Here is a 21056-nt window from a genome sequence, read left to right as displayed (position 1 = left end):
TGTATATGTATGAACCCACAAAATAGTGCAATAACCATCTCAGATATGAACAATTTCATATGTATAATCCGTTTTTTGGGGCTATTATACTATTTTATTAAAGGGGGTGGGGGGGGGGGGATGCTATTTCATGCATACTGAGTTTTTTACACTGTTAAAGATTTGGATTCCCATGCTAAACATGGACAAAGTTTCAAAAATTAAGTTTGTTCCAAAAATACTCCTTCCGGTTTTTCACAAGTTTCGGAAAGGTTTTTTCGAGTATGGGTCTGTGTGACGTTAGATGGAGCGGAATTTCCTTATATGGGTCCTAAGGCACTTCTGCCAGAAGAGCGCGCTCCTGTATAGCAGAGCACTGAGAGCAGAGACATTCACTGATCAGAGCGAGAGCGAAATGTCACAAAAGATGTGTGTTTTTGGTTGCCAGGGCAAGACAACCCTGCACAGATTACCCCAAAAAAACAGCATTAAGGGACCAGTGGATGGAGTTTATTTTTACAGAGCATCAACGGAGTTGTGCAAGTGTTTTTGTTTGTTCCCTGCATTTCGAAGATGCTTGTTTTACAAACAAGGCCCAGTTTGACGCCGGATTTGCACATCGTTTATTTCTTAAGGATAATGCAGTCCCAACTAAAAAGGGTCACGATCGTGTGTTGGAACCATATGCAGTGAGTAAAACTGCTTCAAATATCTCTGTGTTGTTAACTTAGCTATCGGCGCGTAAGCAAATCAAGTAAACAACATGCGATGTAGTCATCAAACTGTACTTTCCACATGTACAGCTTAAAAAAATAAATAAAAAAAAACGACATAAAGTGGAACTTAGTCATTTTCCAAAACCGCTAAGCAAATATATACAGTTTCAATACATACTACATAGAGACGTTGTTGCTGATGCTGCTCTTGTTAAATTTCAGCCTCTGGATCTGATTCTGGATCATAAATAAACGGCTGAATCTGACTGTTAGCCATGGTTTGCTGTGGATGATGTTTTTTTTCCTCACGGTAATGTCAGCTTCCAAACGCTCTCAACGCAAAAGCCTACTGGCGCTCGTGATTCTTTAGCTCCGCCCACACGTCACGCCTCCAGGCGCTCGTGTTTTTCTGGGAAAAAACGGTACAGACTATCTTTCTCTTATAAATACAATATAACTAAAGATTTTGTGGAGTTATGAAGGATGCAGTACTACTCTATAGGTACTCAAGATCAACAGGATATTGAGTGAAAACGAGCATTTCACCCCCCCCCCCCCCCCTTTAATGAAACTGTTTAGCGTGTTTGTATGTAAGCAGTGCCGGTATATATAATAATATAAATAATCTAAATATAATATTCAATATTGTGCAATGAACACTGTGCTGGTATTTTATTCTATGCAAAGTCTGTGTGCACACTTTGGTTTTATTTCCCAAAATGCATCCCCCAGGTCACAGCATGATAAAAAACAATCAACTAAACAAACTCATGAATAATCAAATAAAAGTCATTAAAGAAGGCTTTAATGAAGCAGGAGGAGAAGCTATTGATGAATGACTGAAGGAGACTCAGGACACGACCCAGCGGGAAGACAGATAGGTGTGAAAAACAAAATGATTTAAAAAAAACACACACACAAACACATCTCAACCTGTTTGGTCAGACAATTAAAACCTCACTATGGAAACAAGCATCCTTTTAGAGGAAAACACACAGATAAATATAAAGCTGATTACGTTTACGTTTCCACTAATACGTTTGTTAATTTCCTAATTTAATTTCACCTTTAAATTTTAGCTAATGTGCTAAAAGAGTTCAGTGAGGACAGTTAAGTTAATAAACTGTATGTTTTCCATTAGTCAGTCTGGTCTGTAACGCCTACCCTACAGCTGACTGCAGTGACTCATGGCTTATTCACAGCACTGCCTTTTAGTTTATTAAGTCCTTTTACACCAATTTGTTTCAATCCCACCTTTTTACACCACATGAGGACAAACTGTCCTGTTTTGTTGTGTGGGTTGCGTGTGAGCGTCTCTCTCTCTCTGTGTGAGTGTGTGTGTGTGTGTGTGTGTGTGAGAGAGAGAGAGAGAGAATAGATGTCGCACTCACTCCCAAAAGTAGCATCTGCTTTCGTGGTACTGTACATGAATGTTTTCAGGTAATATTGTAACAATTACATAATAAAATAAAACTTAAAAAGATAACTGATAAAAATATAAAAATAAATCAAATGTACATTCATGTCCCAGTCACATATTATTGGTTAAATAAATATTACTTACACTATCAGATCAAAGAAAACAATTATGTATATATTTTAACATTAACAATGTAATCAATATTCTATTTATTAAAGCCAAGTATTAATTTAATCAAGTTAGTGTTTTTAGGCATTTTACATTTACTGTATTTCAAAGTGATATTTCGAGGCAGTAAAAAATGTAAACGATATGCTTTAGTTCTGAACTTATGTTCGGCTATTCTTTTTAATTGAATTTTTTAGTCGGATCATCAGTATCCATCAGTAGGGTAGGGTGATATAGCTAAAAAAATGATCAACAATATAATGTTTCATATGATACGGTATCGATAATTATTGAAAAATTGTTATAACCTTTTTTAAAACAAAGCACAATAGGAAAAACAAATTTAAATTTAACCGCTATGATTTTAATTTACCCAATTTATTGAGACAAGATTTTATTTTTATTTATTTATTTATTTATTTATTTATTTATTTATTTATTTATTTATTTATTTATTTATTTATTTATTTATTTTATTTTTTATTTATTCATTTATTTTATTTTATTTTAACAGTCAACCACAAAATAACATTTAAACAACTATTCTTTATATGTTATATGCAGATTAAACAAGTCTTGAGGAAATTTTTGGCTCGTCTCCCGAGACCACAGAAGGGTGCAATGAGCAAAACAATGCAGCATATTAAATTGTCAATGCAATGAAATAATCGACCAAATAAAAATGTGCATAACGTTTACGTTATATATTAACATAAATAAATCAAATATAATTTTAGAATTGCATAAATAATTGTGAACAAAACAGCATCATGTATTTATGTATTGCATAATTAAACAAAGAGCCGAATCGCAGATAACACACTGTATGAGATGCAGTGAAAAGGAATAAAACTCCACAAATTTGCGGCATGTTTTCTAAAAGTTTAAACTGTTTAAACTTTGCATGGCTTTCTATACATCTCTTATGTGAGACGCAAGTGCAGCAGTCAAAAGAGGTGGGTACTAATGAGTTACATTTACTTCATTACATTTACTTGAGTAATTTTTGGGGGTAACTAATACTTTTTGGAGTATATTTAATGTTGGGTACTTTTACTCTTACTTGAGAAAATTTTGGGGGGAAAATCTGTACTTTTACTTCGTTACTGTGGGTGACGCTCCTCTCGTTACTTTATCTTAATGCTTCAGTTTGATCCAAACGCGCCATCTACTTTTCTCTGCACAATGAGCGATGCCCATTCGCAAATTAATCATTCTTTTGAGTCAATTCTGTTCAAAGGCCTGATCAAACCAATTGGAAAACGAGTGAATTGGTTCATGAATCAGTTTGAATGATTCGTTCAGTTCCCTGTCGCACATGCTGAGCATCTGAAGCGGTTCACTCAGAGTTGTAACGTTTAAGATCATCAGCAGCGTTGAAAACGGGGCTATGGAACTTCACTGAATTGAAAGCAAATCTGCAAAGGCTATTGTTTGCTTGCGTTGGAGAGACAATTTATTAGATGAATACCATGTGTGCTGTCTACTGTTTAACAGGTAACTTGGGCTACATTCGATTACAGTACACAATACCTGTGACATTAGTTTGTTGTACGTGTGGCTTATAACAGAGGGGAGTCAAGTTGAATGCAGCTTCCAAAAGACAAAAAATAGCCGATTAATGTTTAATTAATTTTAATACAATCACACCGGTGCGAGTGCGTTCAGCAAGTCATATCATCAGCTGCTAAATTCAGATCTGTGATCGCTTGCTGGCACTGAGCCAGAGATAAATGCGTTTTTACAGCGCTGCGCATTATAACCAATCACACACGGTTCTGTTGAGCTTTTGAATGCAATGGCCAATCAGAGGCATTCAGATGATTCATCGCTAAAATGCCGGTGCTTCCTTCACTCTCGCTGACTGGAGACCTCTTTCTGGTGAATTCTCTCATCAGAAACAACAAAGTGCAGATGTGTGTACGATTCTGTAAATAAGATATTGATCTCACAGTGTTAACAGTTTCAGTGATTTTAATGGGAGTTTCTGAGAGTGATTGAACTGTAGACTGTCAGTGAAAATAATCTTTGATAATGTAAATGTTATTTGCTCTCTTTCTGAACAATGAAAGATTAGTAGCAATTTTTATATCACATTAACTTTCAATGTTAAATTCACATTTAATATAAAGTCAGTCATTAAAAATATGTTATGGCATGACACCTATATCTGTTACTTAAGTAAACAGACAGGGTTTTATAATAAATTACATAATTAGGCTACTTTGACCATCGTATATTATCATTATTAACATTCTATGAAATGCGAGAATCGAGATATTTCATTATATAGTTCATGCGTCTGGGAATGTTTCTAATAAAAATGAAAAAAAAAATAGTGCTTAATAATAATTTGCCAATATGCTGTTGTGGCTGCATGTCACATGATGACCCTCATATGCCTAGACACAATTAATTATGATATTTCCACAATATTTACACTTGCAGAAATATACTTCTGCGTGCATCATATACTTCTGTCAATGTGCATTTGGTTCGTTATGTTCAGATGTTCGGTAACTTAGCGGTCATGTGAGGAATTTTCTCTCTTCTCTGTGTCAGAGGTTATTTATAAATAATACATACTTTAAAAAATATTATTATTATTAATTAATTATATTAATTAATTATTATTAAATTAATTATTACTAGTGCTGGAAACAGTTTTGCTGCTTAATATTTTTTTGGAACCTATGACATTTTGTTTAGGATTATTTGATGTATAGAAAGGTAAAAAGAACATCATTGATAGTAAATCAACATATTGGAATGATTTCTGAAGGATTATGTGGCATTGAAGACTGGAGTAAAGGCTGATGGAATATATATATTTATACACACACACATACATTACATACATTTTATCTATATATCTAAATAAAAATAGGCTCAGTATATATGACCCAAAGTAACTAGTAACTAACTACTTGAGTAGATTTTTTATCCGATACTCTTTTACTCTTACTCAAGTAACTATTCAGATTAGTACTTTTACTTTTACTTGATTAAATATTTCTAGAAGTACTTTTACTTTTACTTGAGTACAGTTTTTGGGTGTTCTACCTACCTCTGGCAGTCATAATTGTCTGTCTAAAAAAATTTGCTGAATATCCGTACTGTGTAAATGGCAGTATTGAGCTACTATATTTCTCTAATATTTTGAATGAATAATGCAGCAGTGGTGCCTCTCATGGGCTAGACTCACAAAACATTAAAATGCAACAACATAGGCCTGGGCACTAAAATGGTATCGATATTTATCGACAGTACACCTTCTTCGATAGCAATATACTTTTTTTTTTTTTTTTTGATATAGTGACGAACACCGCACATGACATACAGGAAAAAAAAGTAGGCTAAATAGTGCGCACAATTTACTATTTAGTTCCCTTGATTTATAAATTTTCTGCACGATTTACTAATTTGTTCCCTCGATTTGCTCAATCGAGTACACAAAACACATCACAAATTTGTGGAGGTTTATTCCTTTTCACTGCGTCTCATATGTTTTTAAATGCAATCTGTGTGATGGGTGATTCGGGTCTTTGTATTAAAAATGCATAACTATGTGATGCTGTTTTGTTCATAATTATTTATGCCACTATATCATTTGTGCACGATATCAAATATTATTTCTATCGTTATCAATAAAGGAGTACCATTGATAAATATTGATCCCGTTTTATCACCCAGGCCTACTTTCTATATCCTATATGTTATATTTTATCAGGTGGTGGTGTGACCATCCTTGCTGTGAAGAGTATGACATTTAATTAGTTTTCTTTCCATTATGAATGATATCAAGGCTATGAACAGTGCTTTTTTATTGACAGGATATCTTAAGTTTATTTTGTACTTAAATCACATTTTGTGATGATTGACAACAGCACAACCCACTGAACAGACTGTATATCTATTCTTCCATATCCCTGTTTTCATTTTCATATGATTAAATGGTGTCTACTTTGAATAAGGTCCATAAGGAATTAGCTTTATACTACATTATACATTCAGGCTTCAAGCAAAAGTTTTTTTTTTTTTTTTTTGTGGATGCTGGTTGCATCAGAGTTGACTGTCTATGCACCAAGAAACACAGATTTTCCTCTTATTCTGCCTTTTGTATCAAATTCTCTCTCTGGCATCATTAAATCCAGCCTCTGTACAGTCTAGGCCTGCCAAACTACATGCAGACAGTCATGCCAAATTCCCCAGCAGACCCCACACACATCCACGGCTTAAAAAGCAGCTCCAGCTCTCGCCAGCGCCCCTCGCCGGTCCTGCAACCTCAGCGAGTTAACCCACACATGAAAGCAAGAGAGACAGCAGAGGAGAGCCAGGCTGCAGTCTCCCGAGGCCACTCTCTTCTGTTTAGAGGCACCCACAGATTTCTGAGGGAGGGATTAAACCTTCAGCACTAGCCAAGCTAACTGGCCCTAACCGAGGAGCTCAGAGGAAGGCAGAAGACAGAGCTTTGGCTAAAAACACCAATTCCACTGTGGCACATGCATGCATCTGAGTGCGCTTCCATATGAATGAGTACAGTGCTTATATGCAGGTTTAAAAAAGGAAGAGTATGTGCAGTTAAAGAGGTGATGTTTACAATATGTAACATGGTGTTTTTGTATGATGTCCCTTAAACTAAGCTAGTAGAACATGACGATGTTCCTTACAGAAGGGGTTTTCTAACTAGAATCCAACACTCTTAAACATAAAGGTGCTTAAAAGGTTCTTCACAGTGATGCCATAGAAGAACCATGTTTGGTTCCACAAAGAAACATTCAATAAAAAGTAATTTAATGGATAGATAACGTTAAAATTATTTAGTAAAGTGATTTCCACTTTAATTAAAAAATATTTAACAAACATGATTGATTTATGTAATCATTTTAAAGAAAAAAGGATGTTTTGTTATAGCTTTTGGAGCAAGGGCGCTCCCATCTTGCAGTACCACCATTTATGATGTCACGGGGTTGGTTGGCTCTGATGGCCATTGCAGTAATATAAGCATTTATTTACATTTTGAACACACGAATGCTATTTTAACACACAAATTATTTGTTCACTGTAATATGGATGAATATTCAACATCAAACTGTCTATATGTAACATTATTTTCATAATGCGAGGCGCAACGTGATGTACGCTTAATGCAATATCATTCATGTCACATTTTATTATGTCTGACCATTACGAAATATGTATTACATTGACTGATTCAACAGTTGTGTGTGTAATATTTTATGTTCACATACGAATACAATAAGCTTTCCTGCTGTTAACAGGACGTAGTGTTTTATCACCTATCTGAACAATCGGACCAGTGCTGCTTCCTCAATAAATTTGAAAAGTTTTACATTTGTATCTAGTGGTCGACCGATATATTTTTTTGGACAGCCGATGCCGATATCCTGGAAAACAGGGGGGGCGATGGCCGATATAAAGTTGATGTAATTTTATTTATTTTAATTAATATTTAAGACATTTTTAATAATTTGACAATGGGTTAAAAATAAATGTGTAAAAGAAACAGATATACTTCAGATGACAAAGTAATTTTCATAAATAAATAAATATTTAATAAATGTTTAATTAAAAATTAAGTAAACACCGTAACCAACCGGGTACTCAGTATTCTGGGAAGTCTGTGTGCATTGGGAATCATATTTTTTTAAATAAAGCCAAGGTAACACTCATTTTACATACAGCACACAGTGGAAATGACAAGAATGTTGCATTAGAAAAAAATGCATAAAGCACAGCATAATTTCAAGTTTAAAGTTTGTTGATCACGCGTCTTCAGTGAAGCTGAATTCTCCTAATGTCCGCATTCAATTCACATAGAACGACCATCACACAGAGAACATGCGATAAACAAATTAACAACACTTAACACTTAACAAGATCTCACAACTGGATTCGAAGTTTGCAAAATCAAATGTTTATTAGTAATTCAAACATTTGATTAAATTATATAAGCACGTATTTTCTGAATGTTGACGGTAAACTAGAAATTATTATGTATGCCTTTCTATTACTAGTTGGCCAAAAAGGAAAACATATCGGTCGATGCCGATATTTAAAAAGATGCCAAATATCGGCTGATATATTGGCCTTGCCGATATATCGGTCGACCACTAGTTGTATCTATTACAATTTTAATTATACATAACATACAAACATAATATACAAAGAGTTTGAAATGGCATTTGAAATTTTCTGCCTTTACATTTTTTAAATGGGGTTCCCTTGTGAAAGAATCAGCATTTTGGTGGTCCTTGACCTTTAAAAACACCAGCCAAATAATGGTGTTTCAAAATCATGATATATGAATGTCGTAATCAAATAATACCATGCTATTATAGCAATGGCACAGTTTTCTCTTTATTATCTTACAGTAAATGAATACACATACTCTCTCTCTCACACACACACACACAAATACAAACACACACATAATTTAGATTACCTTTTGGTAAGGGAAACTGTACTTTATAATCACTAATTGACTCTTTGCACATCTGAGATTGTCGCAGTCAACTGGGAATTGCTAAATTTGTCCAAAATTATGTCTACGCATCAATTCCACTGGCTCTATCTTCTGCACCTACTTCACATTTCATTCAATTCTCTCTGCCTCTCGCATTCGCCCTCAGAAGGGAAATGAACCTGATCTCTGGCATCTGGTCTTGTTAGATGGATGTAAGGTGCACAAGGAGAAGGTGTATGAGCGAGAACCAATATGAATGGGTGAAACAGAGCCACGCTCGTTGCTAAGATGTTGGCTGTTTCTGTGAGTGTACATGAACCCTGAGGAAAGAAGGGGGGCTGTGATTTAACTCAGGGTCCAGGACAGCCTGGATGGGCCCCATCCATCTTCCAAAGTAATTACGCATTGACGCTCCGCATTGGAGGGGGGACGTCGGCCTCTCCATGGCTTTATAAATCACCACTCGCTACAAGTAGCAGGCCAGAAGGAGAGAGATGAGCGCTTTAACAGTAACATTGCGTTTTTAAGCTTAAAGAGGGATAAAAATCTGACATGCAATATAGAACATATCTTTTTTGTTGCTAAGGCTTTTACTGTATGGCTGTACAATAGGGATATATTTTAAAAGCAAAGAGAAATTCAACTCACTGTACATGAGCATCACTCAGTGAACTGTAGTGGTGTACTTTTCCGCCTTTAACATCACACTCCTGTCCTCGGGGGATGTTTGAACATTTTCTCAGCCATGTTGTCTTTCAACACAGTTACCGCTAAACACAGCACAAGTCAAGTTCTCGGGCGTCCTGTCTGTCTCCGTCCCTCTCCAGACAGAGTGATTGGTGGCACTGGTCCCAGCTGGGCAGGCATATTGATTGGGGGTCGAGAGGCTGGCCCGGCCCTATTTGTTTCCCTCAGAGACAGGGCTGTCAGTCAGACATGCTGTACGCCTGGTTTAATGGCAGTTGCCATGAGAGTGATTGAAGTACATGGGTGATCCCTCTGCTAACATGGTGATATGCTATCAGCCTTTTGGGACTTCAGCTATTCTGTCGTTCCGTTTCAAAATAATGGGTTGTGAGAGAGAGAGTGACGAAAGGATATGGGGAAAAAAGTGGACTGTAGTTGTCTAATCAAGAAATAGAGACATACTACCTAGCAAAGATATAAAGTATTGAAAAGCTTATTCTTCATTGTCAAATCAAAGAGCCAAAAACTACATATTTTTACACAGAGAAATATTTCAGATTTTAAGCTACACCATTCATGAACTTTAAATGTGAGCAGAAAAAAATTAATGCCACACTCTAAGTGATGACTTCCTTGTTGTGCAGCAATCAAACACAACTTTGGCAGCAAGAGAAACTAGGCAGCTTCATTTAATTTCTGGAACAGGCCCATCAACATGCCTGCTCTAAATCTGTCGCTGTCCACAAGGAAGAGGTGCTGAAACATCTACGGGCCGTGCTAGCCAGCTTTGAGAGCAGTTATGGAATCTTTTTTTTCCTTGTTGTTTCTGTCACTAAATATTCCACTTTACTTGTATAGAGTGGACTGTAATTTCCACAACATTTAGATACACCGGCATGACACATAAAACTACGCTGCATGTGTAGCAATTCTTCTCTCTAGTCACTTAACCTTTCTCGCATTATGCAATGGTCAATTTAATGATTTCTGCACATGACTGAATGATGTTCAGGTACTGGACAATTACACTTGGAATTTTAGCTGCCTGTTAAAAAATAAACCCAAAGTCTACAAGGCACATTAACACTTTACTGGATACAAATTTATGGAGCCATTAGTTCTACATCCCGGCTTAAAGGTCAAACAAGAAGTAATGCAGTTAAATTTGAAATTGCTCAGCATCCACACCAGAGCATGTTTGAGAGCTTTCTTGTAGATTAAATTTCTCTAATCAGTTTAAACTGATCGTTTTAGCGTATAATATAATCTGAGGGAATGCATAAATGATATTGCACTGCGTTTTTAACACATACAAAATAGAAAACAGCATTTTAAAAAATCTCTGCTAGACTTGAATGTCAGTGCACGAGTTGTTGATGGGAACTCAGTCAGTAACGGATCGATTTACGCATTCTGAGAATGACTTAACCAGCAAGACAATCAATAGTTAGTATTTATTATTAATTCAGGTTCATAATGTCGCTATTTTTCATTCTCACATTAGCACAGGAGATATTAACGCCTGCTATGTGAAGACACGCATGATTAGAAGTCGTTGCTGAAGCTGGTTTGGAAATGAAATGCTATTATATTTTCTCACATCATCCAATGCTTCTGTCATTACTGCCTGCTTCCTCAAAAAATAAAAAAATAAAATGTTGCCAGAGCAGCTTGCATTCACTCCATCTGTAGGAAAAATGGAAAAGTGCAGGAGTTTACCAACATATTGCCGGAGACACAAAACAACAGCATTACAAAACTATGAAACGAATACTGGCCTTAATTTTTCACAAGCTTTTAATCCTCATTCCAAGGCGACAGCTGCACGTAGTACTCCTATTGATACAGTAATACAGAGAGGAGGACTCTAAAAAAAAAAAAAGAGGCATCCATTACCTCCCAAAATCTTTACAGAATCTACACTCTTAAAAGAACCAATTCTAAAACAAAGCAATTTTTTTCTTAATGTGAAGAACCAATTGTGCAATGGAAATCTTCCGTTGTTTCCCCATAACAATGATGCCAATAAAGAAACCTGAACCTAGAAATAGATGATCTTGGTTCTATATCAGCATGAGCCCATAACAGAGTTTGCCTTTCTTGTAGTTCACAACCATCAAAAATCTCTGGATTCTCTCAAAGCCTGTTGGACTAAGTCTAGGAACTTTCATCAACCAAAGACACTGGGTGAGGGAGAACCAATTGCATTGCAGAGAGACTGAGACAATCCACATTCAGAATGAAGAGAGGAAGTGAGAGGAAGAATCTTGGGGAGGTTTCTTGATGTGATTACACCGGGCAGCACTCAACTATGTTTAACACTCAAGGGCGGGAGGGTCCACACTAAAACCCAAGATCAATACGCAATTTTACAATCATCACCTCATCCATAATTGGCTTGAAATGAACCTGCAGAATGTCAATATCAGTTCGAGAGTGTCACCATTCACTCTTGTCTTCTTGTAACGGCGGATGAGTCATTAAACATACACCCTTGACAAACTCCTACTATTCAACATAATTTTTTGGTGCATTTTCCACTCTAAAAACACACTGCAACAAAGCCAGATGCTCACCTTCAGGGCAACTTACTGTGCCTGAAATAGGACACATTTTACATTCTGTAATTAATTCGTAACGCTGGATTTATGCCATTATGGTAAGATAATGAAGGCAGCACACTTAAAGTGCACAGAAGCTTTACTAAATCAGAGAGCTTAACAGATCAAATTCTGACTAAATCAAGGAACACCGGATGGAAACGGACCATCCATTCGTCTGTTTCCTGTAACTGCCATTTTGTTTGGAGTTTTTCCAGGACTAATGAACCTCCAGAAATTCTCTGAAGCCGCAACGTAGCCCCTGTTGTGATTTGGGTTTCCAAACAAATGAATAATTAAATACAGTTTTCAGAACAGCAGGGAGAAACTGCATCTGTTTTCCCACCATCAACAGTTACTCCTTGAACCACAGGGTGATCCACCGACTTCACTTGTGTTTTCTCCATTTACTCTTGTCCTTTTAGTTCATTTCCCTCTCTGTTCCTTTCGGATTCAGGCTGCGAGCGAGAGAGCGTGATGTTCTAGGCAACTTTAAAGCTCAGCACCATCCTAAAAAAATATCTTCCTGACGAATAACAGTTTCTTTCAGTCTTGGGCAAAACTCAAGATGAGTGGACATGCCTGCCTTTTTTATTTCTATCCAAGAAAGATAGACCACAGATGTGGCATTTAGCATGTCTATCAGTGGATTCCAGACTTCTGACGGACAGGAATTATTTGAGAGAGCTGTTAAGTCAATTCAGAGCTTCTCTAAAAAGATGTCTCTGCATCTGTCATATAGAACAGGAAGGAAACTTGACTCAGCAATCTCCTGAAAGGAGCTAGTTGAGGTACACACCTCCAGGTAAAGTTACGAGGGAAGATTACAGCTTTATTAGTGCATTTACAGCTCAGAACAACGGCAGGACTCTGTCGGGCAACGGGCACCACATATCATGTATTGAAGCTGAAATATAGATCTAGACGGGAGGGGGCTGTCAGGTTCAGCCGATGATTCATTGCTTGTGGCAGTGCTGTCTACAGTGAGCGGATCATGCTGCACATGCTGGGACAGAGATAATGGCACACAGATGTCTGAGCACATCAGGCCACACAATGCAGCAGCCGCAGCTCTACTACAACAAAGTGCAGTTCAGAAAGCGTGTACCACGTTCAGACATTATTGCAGAAAATCAACCGCTACCAACTCACAGGTCACGGCCGCTTTGAAAGATGTAAAAGAAGAGTTGTGTGACACTTCAAGGAGAGTGAAGGTTTATAATGCCCGCTTGTGCGAGGCATAAACATTCAGAAATGCTTATCTGTTCAATTGTACGCTCAAATGCTGCGTCCTAGGACGAAGAGATAATAATGTTGAATAAAAACGGCATTTTGCAGTTTCACTGACATTGCGTTTACAAGACTAGACAGGGGTCAGGCTTTTGTGGGAGATGAAAGCTTTCCAATAAATTCCGCATGGACACTGGACAGTGTCTGACGAATAATGTTGTGCATATGTGAACTGAAAAAAAAAGATGCTCTGACCTTGGGTATTCCTTGGGGTGAAAGAAAGGAAACATTGTTACTGTCATCATGAATTGTTAATATAATTATCCCTCTTTTGCATAAGTGAATGAGTAAAGCACTCTGAACCAAGACCTAAGTTCTGTTCTCAAAATTACAGCTGTCCATCACTGCCAGACACTAGCACCAAACAATAAAGATGTTTCTGATTTATTCATAAACTCCATTTTAAAGGGGCCAAGTCTAAAACCCATCTCTTTGCGTTTTGCCCAGTGCTCAGAGAATTTTAAAGATTAATAAGGCTGCAGTCCATGTGAGTGCTTCCCAAGACGGCATACACACACAAACCACAGGCTGCACAGAAGGGCACATGGAGGGGGTTACATCAAGCTAACACTGCACTTTTCTTCATTATTTACCCGTTCTGAGGCCTGGGCCAAACTAAGACATAAGCAATTCTTTGTCCCCCTTACATCACAAACACTCCAGCCCTGGGTACACAGCACTCTAACGTTGTTCTGCTCACAGTAACGACTTCAGGGCATTCCGGCTGTGCTTCATCCATCTATCAACATATTGTAAGACTCATTAAAAAATCAGGTTTGATGTAGGCATTCAGATGAACACAGCAGAAAGAAGAATGGAAGAGGTGATAATGCACTCGAACTGCAGCAATAGAACAAAGGCTTGACCCTGTAAAAACAACGAGCAAAACTTCAGATTGTCGAACGACTGATCATTATCCATCATTGTGACTTGAATAGTATTTTATGACATTAATGTAACAGGAGTTTCATTAGTCTCTAACAAGTGCTTTGTTGTTGCTTCATGGCCTTGTCTTTGTATTCTGAAAACGCAATTGTCACCAAATTAAATGTACAATTGTTAACAAATATTTTATTGAATTACATATAGAATCAGTCATTTTCAATCTAAATCATCACTTAGATCTTTCTCTTGGTCTGAAGCGCTTTAAAACATTATTTTCTTTCCGGTCCTTACATCATTTATGTTTGTAAATCATCAAAAACAATATACCACAATTAGCTTATTTTTATCAACATATATATATATATATATATATATATATATATATATATATATATATATATATATATATATATATATAATTTGTTGTTGTTGTTTTGTCCTCATTAGAATGGGTCACATATGTGCATGGTGTTACATGGATGTGCACAGTAACACAAATGAAGTCTGAAAGCCGAATGCTTCACATAGACACATGCTCTGAAATCAACTACTAGTTTTTTTCTCAATCCACGTGAGGGACTGCAGCAGAACTCTAGCAAAGAATGGAAAGGTTTGAGCAGCATGGAGACCTCACCTCTGCTACATCATACAAGGACAGCAGACAGATTTAATAGCACTAAACAATCTACATCGGGTCATATCAGACATTAGAACGATCAACCAGCACTAGGGTTGGAAACGGGCACATCCTCAGCCTCCAGGAGAACAGAGGACTCCTTGTCTGTGCTGAATTCTGCCATTGACAGAGCACTGCCCAACCACCACAGCATATAAATGTGCCCCTCTGTGAGACCCATGGCTTCCTATACACCTCCATACCTATGCATGCATGGGCGTCGTGGGTGTGCAGTTGGGTTAGGTGGGTTGTCTTTGCTCCTTCCTATCTCACACTTACGTAAATGTCATTAAACATTTAACAGGCGATGGGAAGTCCGTGGGTTGCGGATGTTTGCCATCATTCAGGGCGCATTACCATTATCTATCAAGTGCAAAAATAAATCAATCCTCACGTTGCCAGAGGGACGAGCGATGGATGCAATTAGAGGCGCAAATGGCCGGTAAAGGCCACGCGACAACCTCGCGCCGAGATCATTTGATCTAGATATGAAGAACACGTCGTTTTTCTTTGAAGCAGACGAGACATGGCATAATAAAATAGTAGGATATGGGGATATTGGCCAAGTGTGTCAATCACAAAACCTTTATTTTCTCATCAACAGGCCATGGTAGTCGGAATTGCCTGACAAAAGCGCACCTTTATTAAACACTAATTAGATGTTCTAATTAGACATCTCTTTCGTGAACGGTGCGCCAAACCGATACAGACGCGTTACTCGCGCACATCGTGCAAATGTACATATATGTATTATAATAACAGACAACAGAAACCCGCTTACCGCGATGAAAGGGATGTTGTAGTCGATGCGTCTCCGTTTCTTTCCCGGTGATTATTCGTACTTTAGTGCTGAACCCGGTGTTTATGCCATCGGTATTTTTTTCTGAGGTAATTCGTCATGAATGTGTCGCAGGCTCTCGCACATCAATTTGCCTTCTTCGCGTCAGTCGGCGTTCCCAAAACAATAAAAGAAAAACGGAAAGAAAAGAAAGAAGACATAAAAAGGCAAGAGGATAGGGGAAATTAAGAAATGGAATAAAGAATGGGGAATAAACACCTCTTGACACCTCCTCCTCCTTTTTCTTTCGTTTTATCTGACAACACCTGTGTCTTCTGACGGCGAGGTTACAACATATTTTTATCACTATAAAGGAGGTAGGGAAATGATAAAATAAAACAATAACAGAAACAAATGCGTATAACGCATTAGCAGCTAACTCAGCGCTCTGTCGTCATGGCGACCCATTTCAGAGTCCGTTCGTGCATCAAAGAACACCAAATAATAAAAACCATCCGGTGGCACGACTTCTCATCTGCTCTCAGTCTGTCTCACTCATAAACCAGTCCTCTTCTTTTGCGTACAGGTGGGAAATCTATTGACTTTCGTCTTCCTTTCTCTCACCGCTAACTGACAATAGCGATAATTATTATTAGCCTATTATTCCCACTCGGGAACAATAAGGATGTATGTCTCTCAGATATCCATCTCGCACTTCACGCACAGCTGTCAAGATTCAGGAGTCCAGAATCCCGATATCCGCCTCTCTCTCTCTGTCTCTCTCTCTCTCTCTCTCTCTCTCTCACTCCCTTACACGCGCACGCGCTATGGCAAGCCGTTTGCACATATATTTTTTTTTTCTAGAGCTCCAATAATTTCAAGTCATTTAGTCTCCTAATTTTTTCAGTTTCACTAGTAACAATTTTCCTGATACTATTAACTGTTTATTTGCTAGTCGCTATCCAAACAGTAAAAGGTAGTCTCCCGGCCGGCATTTTAACAATGATTTAATGCTGAAACAACATCAGGTACCAGGGTTGAATCAATGTTGAATTACCTTTCGATTTTGCAGATTGGATCAATGTTAAAATCACGATGTTGTTTCCCCGTCGTACCTTGCACCATATATAAATACACAATTGTATGTTCAATTAGATCCTAGTTTGCATTTAGATCAACACTGTACATGATAAAGGCTAAAAATCTAATGACTGGCAGCAATGGCTTTACAATCAACTGCAATAAACTACCACATGCTCAAAATTATCACAAAAGTTTTATTTTGGAAACATACTGTATAAAAAAGATGAAAAAATCCCAAACTTATTTTGCAGAGTATGCATGGATGTATTGTTAAAAACATGTAGTAGAACAATCCAAATATAATAATATTTTTGCATATAACTGCATATTTTTTGTGACACTTGCAAGATAAACCATTGTACCTTTATGACTGAAACCAGCTGATCTTTTATTTTGGTGGAAAACTACAGTCTCTGTAAAAAATATGTTTTAGTAATGTGTCTCATTACGAGAGATTTGTACATTTGTGCAGTGAAAATGTGTTGCACAGTTTGAAAAGGGAACCTTTAACCAGGGACGCTGGGGGGTGAGCGATTTCTATCGGGAACCAACCCTGACTGTGTCTTCTTTACCATGGGGAACGCAGAATGAGATTTCTACCGAAGGGGACTCTAAAATGTTAGAACCAACAGCCTTGTGCGTGTAGTGTTGTTGTGTGTCGGGTGATCCTTGAAAGTGTCCCAGCTCTTGGTCCTTTCTTACACCGTCCCCTCCACTCTCTCCCACTTGTGCACTTTCTGTACTGTCCTGTATAAAAGAACACAAAAACACCAAAAATAAATCCTCATAAAATATCAACTTTGATATTGTGAAATATATTTAACTGAAAACTGAATGCAAAATAAATCACACAATATTTTCACTTTACAGTTCAGTAACAGTGGGGCTGGAAACAAAGTAGACAACACTATTCATTAAACACTTATTTAATGTTTTCAGATGAAAGTTTACAATATTAACAAAGTATTCACAAGTAGTGTTTTCAGAGCCCCCAGTTACACTGTTTTAATCAGAACACTAGCAATACAGTGTAGTAAAACAAGTAAAATAAAATTCAGTACATTTTTATTAAACTAAGTAGAATCAAAATCTATTACAAAAGGTCAATGCATCTCTACTAGAAGTGACAGTTGCAATGTAGCAGGTGAATAAATTCTTACCAATGTTTCAAGAATAAGCTGGATTCTTGATGACTTGAAGGGGAAAGAAGAAATGGTTTACTAAAAAGTTCTTAAAAAGGAGGATTTCATTTTATACCATTTCTTTAAACCAGTGGTTCTCAAACTTTTTATACCAAGTACCACTTCAGAAAATATTTGTTATACTTTACTATTTTCAAAAGATAATAAAGATAGCGTTTTTCTTACCTCATTTTGCCAGTATGTTTGCAGGACCTCGCAGAACACATCTGACCCATCTTGTGTACACAGTTTTTGTTCTCCATTGACATGTCACGATTCAAAATCACTCAAAAAATGTATTTTAACATTCAAAAAAAATATTACTAGTAAGATAAAAACCATAAACTGCTATTGTAATTGACCTTTCAGTAAGACTTTCCCCCCCTTGCTGCCTCAGACAAATAAACAGAGATGCTAAATGTCTTACAGTTAGAGCTGTCAGTGTAAAAACCTTCTCCTAAGACGTTTTTGATCAATTTTGGACACAGAAGGACCACCTCTCATTGAGGAGCATTCAAGTGGGTCTAAAATATGACATGGAGGGATATATAAAATATTTTTAAATGAATATTGTGGGTAACAAGTTTAATTTGGAAGCAAGCTTTTACAGATCACAATGTAAGCCGGAGAAACCTCATGTTATGGTCCTCACGATTGCAGATGACAACCTTCAAGACCAACACTGTTCATGTACGACAAGGTACGATTAAATTAATTTACATTTAACCAGTTTAATATGGAGAGGCACTGATATGTAGAATTTCATTAACCTAACACTGTACATGACGTGAGAACAGTTAGCTATATATATTTGAGTGACGTGACATTCAGCCAAGTATGGTGACCCATACTCAGAATTTGTGCTCTGCATTTAACCCATCCGAAGTGCACACACACAGAGCAGTGAACACACACCCACACACTGTGAACACACACCCAGAGCAGTGGGCAGCCATTTATGCTGCTGCGCCCGGGGAGCAGTTGGGGGTTCCATGCCTTGCTCATGGCCACCTAAGTCGTGGTATTGAAAGTGGAGCGAGAACTGTACATGCACTCCCCCCACCTACAATTCCTGCCGGCCCGAGACTCGAACTCGAACTCACAACCTTTTGATTGCAAGTCCGACTCTCTAACCATTAGGCCATGACTTCCCCGTACTTTATTTGTAAATTAGCATGGACTCACTAACTTTAACTTTCGCTATAAGATCCCTAGCTGAAGCACAAGATGACATTAACGTTCTGCTGAGTTGATGAAATTTGTAACTCAATGAGTATGACAGTAGTGTTACTAAGTACTCCAGGCACATTGTTTTACCTGTTTTTGGTAGCAAAAACACCATCAAATCAATGAGAGCTTAGGATCATGCTTATGACCTCCAATTTTTCTATATGGCGCTGAAACCTAAAGATGGCCAAGTTCTGGTCACCATGCAACTGATAATTTTTTCTTTTTTTAATTAAGCATACTCACATTGGTGATTATTAAAAAAGCATGATGTGTTATTTGCGTGTTGTCGTTTTATCTGCAGGCTTTGCTCTTTTTTGACATGTTCATGTTGCATGTTCAGATATTCACACAAATATCTAAGAAATTAACATTTTGAAAAAAAAAATCTGGCAGTCTAGCAAATCACTAGTAATTAGAAAATAAGTACTAGAAGCAAAATGGTTTTAAGGAATAAATGTTAAAACTGCTTGCCACACTCACACATATTTAACAACTACCGCAGATTGATTGCAATTCTTAGCACTACCTCCGGTGGCTGTAGCGTCCCTCATGTTCACGTTTTTCACATACTGACGCTTTGTCTGTACTGAATTTACATTCCGTGCTGCTGCTTTGAGTACTTTCATCCGGCTCTAATTAATTAATCAACGTGATTAGGACATGATTTCACATGAACCATCTGAATGCGCCTCTACGGTGAAACATTTCTCCCGCCTTGAGGATCTGCATCGACGTGACGTCAGAAAAAGCGTCAAAGTGTCCTCTCTTCATCTTGCATCATGAGCTCACTATGACGTGACACTGTTGCTACTGGTAAACTAGTTGCCAGAAATGGCAGGTGTGTGTGAGGGAGAAATGTAGTCAGTAGGTATCACAAAGTACGGTATACCAAAGTAATGTAATACCAATAGAATTTCCATAAACAGTGGGCTATATGGGAAATAATGATAACCATATTCATGCACCAAGACACTTAAAATATCATGACAGAAAACATATATGTCCATGTTTTTAGTGCAGTGCATTTAATAATAATAATAATAATAACAATATAGCTATTTCTTATAAATTATACTTGCATAAACACACAGATATCATATTATAAATTTATAGCCCTTAGTGTGGAAGCTAATGATAAGTACCCAGATCAACTAATTATAATCCTGTCCTTTACCCCACCCCTATATATATATATATATATATATATATATATATATATATATATATATATATATATATATATATATAACATAATTGTTCCAATACACACAACTGATAAAATAGTCCATTTAAAAATAATTTTATGAAATAAAATGTGTGCAAGTGTTGGGCATTAAGGTTGCACTGACGTGCTTGTGTGCTCTATTAGTCCACTTAGAGGTGATCTGAATTTTGGAAATTCATTTGGGCAACAAAATTAAAACATAAATTGTTAAACATCGCCCTCTTATTAATATCTTATCATATTTTACTGTGTTGTTATACAAATAAAATGGTCAGAAATCTCAGTATATACTAAAATGATTGTGATTTTAACTGTAAAAGACTGTAAAAATGCTACAGTAAAAACCTGTTAATTGGTTAACAGTAAGTTTCTATAATATATTCGGTGAATTAATGTAATTTTACAATAAAATACTGTTAAAAATACTGTTTTTGGAAGTGAAAAAGAAAAAGTAATTGTATGTGAAAACCAGAAATTGACACTCCCAGAAATCCCTGCATGGCACTTCATATTTGATGCTTTTTTTGTTGCTGAAATAACGTGTCTTCTGTTTTTTTTTTTTTTCTTATCAGTCGTGTACATTTGGGTTTAATCTTACATGTTGTTAAATTAATGTTTATTGAATGAATGAATGAATGAATGATGCATTTA

At 36.9% G+C, this 21056-nt stretch overlaps 1 protein-coding gene across 1 annotated transcript in view; it reads right to left on the bottom strand.

The window, feature by feature from the left end:
* Window positions 1–16444, bottom strand: part of LOC127966854 (neuroligin-2-like) — an 81312-nt gene extending 64868 nt beyond the window's left edge. Inside the window, exon 1 of the mRNA XM_052568171.1 lies at window positions 15690–16444. The gene's annotated coding sequence lies outside the window, so the exon portion shown is untranslated. The remainder of the gene's footprint in view (window positions 1–15689) is intronic.
* Between the last annotated feature and the right edge of the window lie 4612 nt (window positions 16445–21056).

The sequence above is a fragment of the Carassius gibelio genome, chromosome B10 (genome assembly GCF_023724105.1).
Source record: "Carassius gibelio isolate Cgi1373 ecotype wild population from Czech Republic chromosome B10, carGib1.2-hapl.c, whole genome shotgun sequence".
Classification (NCBI taxonomy): domain Eukaryota; kingdom Metazoa; phylum Chordata; class Actinopteri; order Cypriniformes; family Cyprinidae; genus Carassius; species Carassius gibelio.
Note: the sequence above shows the minus strand (reverse complement) of the source record. Positions and strands in the feature narration are given on the sequence as shown.